Raw genomic sequence first — 8,290 nt, 5'->3', positions numbered from 1 at the left:
ACAGCCGGGCTTCCAGCAGCTGTGCCCACCGCCAGAAGCAGCTGCAGCCAATCACAGCCCCCGACATGCCAAACAGTGCCGGGCAAGAGGCCGGCAGGAAACTGACACCCCCTCACTGGAGAGCCTGCCCGGCTGGGATGCGGGGCACCATCGGTGTCTGAACTCACCCCACAGCTCAGCCGTCTCCCAGTGACCCCAGCGCATCACCACGGCCCCAGGGCTGATTCCCGACCAAGGTCAGAACTCCCCCAGTGTGACGGCCCCCATGCCACTGCTGTGGTGGAAGGGACGGCAGGCAGAGACCAGGAGTAGAGTCTTTTTATTAATGGCTGCATTTTCAAAGAACAGTTTTGTTACCAGGAAAGCTCCCCAGGAAGGGATTGCATTAGTGCAACAAGGGGGAGCCTTGATGCCAGGCTCTCCAGACACTTCCAGGTGGAGACTTTTGGCCTAGGCCGGCCGCCAGGGACTCAGGGGCTGGGAGGACACGCGGCCCCTCCCCCGCCCCAACGGGGCGCTAAGGCACCCGGCCCGCCTGGGTGGGCAAAACCCCGTGCCGTCAGCAGGCCGGCGGCTTGCAGCCCTCAACCTGCAGCCCTTTGCTCAGGAGGAAGGCATCCTGCGTGGGGTCGCAAGCCAGGAAGAGCTTCACCATGCCCTTGGCATCCTTGGAGCCGCCTGGCCTCAGAATGCAGCTTCTGTAGTCCATGGCAACCTGCTGAGAGGGGGCGGGGCTGCAGGAGGCTGGAGCTCCGCCTTCACTGAGGGTGTGGGTGTGGCCACCTCTGCTGTGACTGAACAAAGGGCAGGGGAGCAGGGGGTCCAGGGCAGGGCCCTCAGAGCCTGGCAGGCCCAGGTGGGCGGCACAAGCATCTACGCCCAGGCCAAGGACCTCCGTGTTGGTGTGCGCGGCAGGACGGCCTCTCACCTTGCCACTGAGGACACCCTCCTGCTTGAAGCGTGTGTGGAACGTGTCCGCGGAGTACACCTCGCTGCATGGGTAGCCATAGGACTGGGCGTTGTATCTTCCTGCCAGGCGGCCGAAGGTCGCAGGCAGGTGGGTCCCTGGGACACAGGCGGAGAGGCTCCTGCCCGGCCCCCTGGCCGCTCCGTGCCCCTTCCCCAGAGCGCAGAGCTTGGGGCCTCAAAGCAGCCCTGTCTGAGTCCCCTGCCAGTAGAGGGAGTATTGGCCCAACACTTGTAGAAAACGGGGACCTTGTGGGCAACTCAGTGGAGGGACACAAATCAATCTTTGCCGACTTTCTGCTGAAGCTCACGGGGGTTCACCCCTAAGCCACTTACAAGGACAGCTGCCCGAGGCTCCGAGGGATGAGTCAGGGCTCGCCCTCCAGCACGGGGAGAGCGCGGGTTAAAGCGCTCACGAGGGAGTGAACTGCATCTCCGCACCGACACGCACCTGCAAACCTCGTTGACGCGTTCCGTCCGGGCTATGAAGCCCTCTCTTGCCTCTTGCAGGCTCTCCAGAAAGCACGTGCAGATACGCCCACCCCACCCTCGGACTCCGAGGGCCACAGCTGGAGGGAGCAGCCCAGGAACCCAGGCAGGAAGAGGCCAGAGGTCAGCGGGCCTTGGCCAGAGCCCGTCAGCCGATCCCCTTTCACACACCACCAGAGGATCCTCTTGACCTGGGCAGTAGCCGCCAACCGACCGCTAAGGTGGGCCCGGCGCGCGCTTGGCTACCTGGCGTGGCTGGGACCCCGAGGATCTCCTGGCAGAGGCGGGCATTGTCCTGGGCCGGGTCCGAGGGCGTCTGCGTGTGCAGGGCCTGGTCCACCTTGGTCAGGACGATCTGGCACAGGTTGAAGAGGCCTGGGGGGCGGGAGGAAGGAGACGGGGGGCTGGCACTGTGTCCAGGCCGCGCTTTCCAGCCGGGCGGTCCGGGAGCCCCTTTCCTTTCCCTCGGCCCGGCCGCACCGGGGTTGGCCAGCCGGGACGGGATGAGCTTGTCCAGCAGCCCCTGGGGGACGGCGCTGCCCGTGCCCCGCCGAGACTGGCAGCAGCGCCAGGGCTTCACAGGGCGCGGCGCTCCCGGCCCCACAGCCTTCCCTCTGGTTCTCATCACCGGCTGTCACCAGAGTCGCAGGCAACGTGCCTTTCTTTTCGTTTGTCTTCTTTCCGGCCCTCAGCCACGCAAAGGTGTGAAGCCCTGACACTCGCTGCCACGTGGATGCACCCTGAGAACACGATGCTCAGCGAGAGAAGTCAGACACAGAAGGACACACAGGGTGTGACCCCACTGAGGGGAAACGTCCAGAACAGGTAGATCCACAGAGTCAGAGTGGGTTCCTGGTTGTCAGGGGAGGGGAGGGAATGATCAGTAAGGGCGTGAGGGACATTTTTGGGGTGAGGGAAATGTTCCAGAACAGGGCAGTAGTGACGGCTGCACAGCTCAGTAAAGTGTCCCCACGCACTCCGGTTGCAGCCTGTGAGAGCATCGCTCTCAGGACGAAGGTCTGACCGCAGGAAGACTGAACGAGCACTGGGTCCTGGGCCCAGACGCTGACCTGGGGGCCCCCTCCCACCGTGGGGAAGTCACTGGGACTTGCTGAGCCTCCACCGAGACTGGCAGCAGCCCCAGGGCCTCACAGGGCGCGGCAATCCCGGCCCCAGAGCCTACCCTCTGGTTCTCATCACCGCCTGTCACCAGACTTGCATACAACGTTCCTTTCTTCTATTTTGTCTTTTTTAAAGGCAACTCTTGAATACATGTATTTAACATGCAGGGAACCAGTCCTGACTCTTTGATCTGGAGCTTCCAGCCTCCAGAGTCTCGAGGACATCCACTTCCGTTGTTTACGTGCCCAGTGCGTGGGGTTTGAGGAAGGAAACTGACACCGAGGGCGTCACCACGTGCGGGGTGACATCAGTGGAAGAATCCGGTGGCGAGGGTCTGCCTGAGGACCGTGAGAGAGCCCGGGCCCTCCCCGTCACCTGCCTGCAGCCCCTCGCCTGCACCCTCCTGAGAGCGGAGCTGGTGCATCGCTTGCCAGAACTTATGGAAGTAGGTCTCCAGCTCATCATGCTGCAACAGGGAGGGCGGGTTGGGCACAGGCTTGGTGAAGTTGGCCACCATGGCCGCGATGGCGATCTGGCGCCTCCCATCCTGCTGCAGGCAGCCCGGCTGCAGGCCAAAGCAGGCCATGTGCCCGGACTTCCCTTCCCTGGGGAGGGACGCGGGTGAGGCCCCGCTTCCACAGAGGAGCCCCGCCCCACGGCCGACAGGTTCCCCCACGCATGCACCGAGGGTAGAGGTCCAGGTAGAACTTGCTGATGGATGACCTTGCCCGAGGCCGCGTCCCGGACCGTGTAGAGCCTCCCATCTTCATCTTCGTGACACATGTTGGTGCCCTTCTCCAGGTCGAAGGTCAGCCCCAGCAGCTCCTGGGAGATGGCCAGCCGCCCGCGCGTGACCACCTGCATGGGGAAGGACTCATTGAGCAGGTGCTGGTCCACGTGGTAGCGCGTCTCCTCCCCCTGCTTCATGTAGTAGCGCAGGTCCTAGATGTTGATGGGCCCGTCAAAGTGCAGGCCCCGCCTCTGGCACTCAGCCTTCTTTAGCTCCAGGATCACGGCCGCTCCTGCTCCCCGAGGGGCTTCAGCTTCTGGGCCAGCTCATCTGCAGGCGGAGGGGAGAGGCTCGGCTATGTCCCTGTGGCAGCCCCCCAGCCGCCCCCCACCCCACGCCCCTCGAGGCAGAATGAAGGGTTGGGGAAGGCGACCCCCAAGGGCTGACACAGTGGGGTCTCAGGCAGCACCACGTCCAGTCAAGGGCCGCCTGACCCCCGTCCTCACTGGGACTCGGGGAGGCGGGGTTACCTAGGAAAGTGGCCACCACCTGGCTGGTCTTGGCCATGTTCATCCCCAGCACGGGGTCGGCACGCGTGCTGAACCCCAGCAGGCGGGACTTCTGAGCCTGCAGCCTTACCAGCTCCCCGAGGATGGCGCAGTTCTCCTGGAACCCAGAGAGGGCCAGCGCTGGGGACCGTGGGCCACGCCCTCCCCACAGGCCCTGGGCCAGGTCTCTGTGGGCGGGCAGGGCTCTCAGGCCACTGGCGGGCACAGCCAACCCACCTCCCTCCTCCTCCTGGCCCGGATTTCTAGACACTTTGATGCTGTCCTAACACGTGGTCTTTATGAACACAGGTCCTTTTGGAACCAGAAGGGGCGTGAACTGTGATGAGCTCTAAGGCCAAGGGCAGGAAGAAATGCGACCAGCCTCTCCAGGAGCCACCCAGGGGCCTCCCCGGGCTCAACAATACAAACTCGGCTGCCGTGCAGGCAGCAGCTCATCCCCACGGCGCCTGAACACCCAGCCCCTGGACGGCGAGAGGCCTGTTGCTGCAGGTGGCCCGTGGCTGGCTGGTGAGGCCCGGCCCCAGGCGTACGTCACCTTCTCTGGGGCCACCTCTCCGGGTCTGCGGTGGGGTTCTCCTGGGAGCCCCCAGTCACCACAGGACCAACGTGGCCTGTCTGCAGCCCAAGAAGGTGGGGACACAGGACTGTCCCCCGTGCCCCCCGCATCACCCACGAGGCCGAGCAAGCACCAGTGGTGTCTGCGGGGAAGATGAAGGGCTCATGCACAGCCCCCATCTACTGAAGATGCTAAACGGGAGAAGCACAGGCTGCAGCCACACGCGGTATGGACCAAACGCAAGTGTCCTTGCAGGAACCGATGTCTGAATGTCAAGGCTGTACCCGGGCCACAGTGAGAAGGCCCAGACCCCACGCAAGGCACAGAGAGGGGATGGGGGGAACATCTGCGAATCTGAGCTCATCGGGCATCACCCCAGAGGGAGAGGGAGAGAGCCAGAAGGAGATACGGAGGGAGAGGGAGAGAGAGGGAGGGAGAGACTTCTCTCCCTTCCCTGGGGGTTCTCTAGTGCAGCCAAGGCTGAAAACCACTGCATTTCGGGAGATGGGTCCTCGTGGAAAAGCTAAATAGTAGCTCATGGCATTATGGACACATATTAAAAAGGCCCCAAATCTTGGGGAGTCAGGGAGGGGAGCTGGCGGCTGCCTCGTAAACGAGGAGAGATTGCGCGTCAGAGGAGGTGCCTGTGCAGCCCGCAGCCGCCGCCCAGGGCCCCGCAGATTTCATCTCCTGGCTGTGGTCCCGGGCTGGAAGGCAGCGGGGAGGTCAGGCCGTCCAAGCATCAGCGTTGACTTCACGGCTGATCTAAAAGGCGCCTGGTGTTTCTTGAAGCAGAAAAAAGAGAAAGCAGTGGGCAGAGGATGGGAGGGGGAGGGAGCCCCCATCAGCCCTTCTCCCTGTCTCCCTCTCTGTGTCCCTCCCTCCCTCTACCTCCCTGCCTCTCACTCTCCCTCCATCTCTCCTTCTGCCTCTCTCCCTCCCTCTCTCCCTGTCCCTCTTGCCCTGTCCTGTCCCTCTCTCCCTCCCTCCATCCCTGTCTCTCTTTCCCTGTCCCTCTCTCCCTCTCCCTCTTTCCCTCTCCCTCTATCCGTCCCCCCTCCCTCTCCCCGTTTCCCTCTCCCTCTCTGCCTCCCTCTTTCCCTGTCCCTGTTTCCCTGCTCCACTCTCCCTCTCCCTCTCTCCCTCTCCCTCTCTCCCTGTCCCCCTTTCCCTGTTTCCCTGTTCCGCTCTTCCTCTACCTCTTTCCCTCTCCCTCTCTCCCTCTCTCCCTCTCGTGCTCCCTCTCCCTCTCCCTCCACCTCCTTCCCTCTCTGGAGAGGGAAGGAGGTGGAGGGAGAGGGACAGAGAGCAGGAGACAGAGAGCAGGAGACAGAGACAGAGAGACGGAGGAAGAGGCAGAGACAAGGGAGAGGGAGAGAGGGAGAGGGAGAGAGAGGGGGGAGAGAGGGAGAGAGAGAGAGGTCTCTTCCTCCCTTTCCCTCTCTCCTCCTTCTCTCCCTCTCTCCCCCCTCCCTCTCCCCCTCTCCCTCCGTCTCTCCCTCTCCCTCCATCTCTCCCTCTCTGGGAGGGAGTGAGGGAGAGGGAGAGACGGAGGGAGAGGGAGAGACAGAGGGAGGGAGAGGGAGAGAGGAAGGGAAAGGGCGAGGGAGGGAGAGGGAAGGAGGGCGAGACGTCTCTCCCTCTCCCTCTCCCTCCCCCTCCCTCTCTCCCTCTCCCTCCCTTCCTCTCCCTCTCCTAGAGGGAGGGAGGGAGAGGGAGAGACAGAGGGAGAGGAGAGGGAGGGAGCGAAGGAGAGGGGGAGTCGGAGAAGGAGGTAGGGAGAGGGAGAACTAGAGAGGGTGCCTGCTTCCCCCTCTGTCTCCCTCCCTCCCTCTCCATGTCCCTCTCTCCCCCCTCTCCCTCTCCCTCTGTCTCTCCCTCTCTGGGAGGGAGAGAGGGAGAGGGAGGGAGAGTGAGAAGGAGGGAAAGTGATGGAGGGAGGGAGAGGGAGAGAGGGTGAGGGAGAGAGGGAGAGAAGGAGGAGAGAGGGAGAGGGAGGGAGGAAGAGACCTCTCTCTCTCTCCCTCGCTCCCCCTTCCTTCTCCCTCTCCCTCTCTCCCTCTCCCTTGTCTCTGCCTCTCCCTCCGTCTCTCCCTCTCTGGGAGGGAGTGAAGGAGATGGAGAGATGGAGGGAGAGGGAAAGGGAGGAGAGGGAGGGAGGGAGAGGGATAGAGGGAGGGAGGGAGAGACGACTTTGGAGGGAGACTTGGAAGGAGAGGGAGAAGAGGGAGAAGAGGGAGGGAGAGAGGGATAGAGGGAGGGAGGGAGGGAGAGATGTCTTTCCCTCCCTCCCTCTATCCCTCTATCCCTCTCTCCCTCTCCCCCCCTTTCTCTCCCTCTCCCCCTCCCTCTCCAGAGAGGGAAGGAGGTGGAGGGAGAGGGAGACGGAGGGAGAGGGAAAGAGGTAGAGGCACAGCGGAACAGGGAAACAAGGACAGGGAAACAGGCACAGGGAGAGACGGAGGGAGAGAGGGGGAGGGAGAGAGGGGGAGGGAGAGAGGGAGAGGGAGAGAGGAGAGGGAAGAGGGAGAGGAAGAGGGAAGAGGGAGAGAGGGAGAGGGGAGAGGGAGAGAGGGAGAGGAAAGAGAGAGAGGGAGAGGGAGGGAGAGGGAGGGAGGGAGAGAGGAAGAGACAGATGGAGAGAGAGAGAGAGAGAGGGCAAGAGGTAGAGGGAGAGCGGAACAGGGAAAGAGGGACAGGGAGAGAGGGAGGCAGAGAGGGAGGAGAGGAAGCAGGGAGAAAACAGAGAAAGAACACACCATCTACATTTCTGTCAAATGACAGCGGGGATCCTTACATAACCAGGAGAAAATTACAGAGCGAGGCTCTTTCTCAGCTGGAACTGGAACTGCAGACGGGGCCAAACACCACCAGGCTGGCCACACATGTCCAGCCGCTGCCCCAGTCCCGTGAGTCCGGTCAACAGGGCTCTGAGTGTCTGCTCCAGGGAGCTGGGGTTCACCCTCTCACCCGGGAGGCCGGGCCAAGCCAGTAGGGCCCCGGGCTGGACACATAGGGGGAAAAGCATCCCCACAGGACAGCTTGTGCGAGCAGATTCAGCTGCCAGATTCTAGAGGCCTGGGATCACCCTGTGGCCCGTGAAACCCAGGAGCCATGAGGGTCTTGCATCGTGATGCCTGTCCGTTGGACTGTCAAGTTTATGTAGGGAATCTTGGAAACAGTGGTAACAAGGCTGATTTGGAACGAGCTTTAGGCTATTATGGACCACTCTGAAGTGTGTGGGTTGCTAAAAACCCTCCCGGCTTCGCTCCTGTTGAACGTGAAGATCCCCGAGATGCAGCCGATGCTGTCCGAGAACTAGATGGGAGAACGCTATGTGGCTGCCGAGTAAGAGTGGACCTGTCGAATGGGGAAAAGAGAAGTCGAAATCGTGACCGCCTCCTTCTTGGGGTCGTCGCCCTCGAGATGATTACCGGAGGAGGAGTCCTCCACCTCGCCACACATCTCCGAGACGGAGAAGCTTCTCCCTCAGCCAGAGCAGGTCCCTTTCTAGATATAGGAGAAGAGAGAGATCCCTGTCCCAGGAGAGAAATCACAAGCCGTCCCGATCTTTCTCTAGGTCTCCTAGCCGGTCTAGGTCAAATGAAAGGAGATAGAAGACCACTTTGCAAGAGGAGTGGTGTACAGGAAATAACTTCATTTGACAGGAGTATGTACAGAAAATTCAAGTTTTGTTTGAGACTTGCGAAGCTTGGTGCACTTTTTAAATGTTTTAGCTGTTCACATTTGTTTGTCTCTTGGGACAGTGACACATAAAGGTGTCATACTCTATGGTTTGAAATGGGTCCTATGAGGCATGTAATATGAAGAATTGTTCCCTTACAATGTTCCCTTAAG

The 8,290-nt window shown here is 61.6% G+C and overlaps 1 pseudogene; it reads right to left on the bottom strand.

The window, feature by feature from the left end:
* Positions 1–559: 559 nt before the first annotated feature.
* On the bottom strand, positions 560–7,897 carry LOC137772153 (thimet oligopeptidase-like; annotated as a pseudogene).
* Between the last annotated feature and the right edge of the window lie 393 nt (positions 7,898–8,290).

The sequence above is a fragment of the Eschrichtius robustus genome, chromosome 11 (genome assembly GCF_028021215.1).
Source record: "Eschrichtius robustus isolate mEscRob2 chromosome 11, mEscRob2.pri, whole genome shotgun sequence".
Classification (NCBI taxonomy): domain Eukaryota; kingdom Metazoa; phylum Chordata; class Mammalia; order Artiodactyla; family Eschrichtiidae; genus Eschrichtius; species Eschrichtius robustus.
This window is presented reverse-complemented; position numbering and strand designations above follow the sequence as displayed.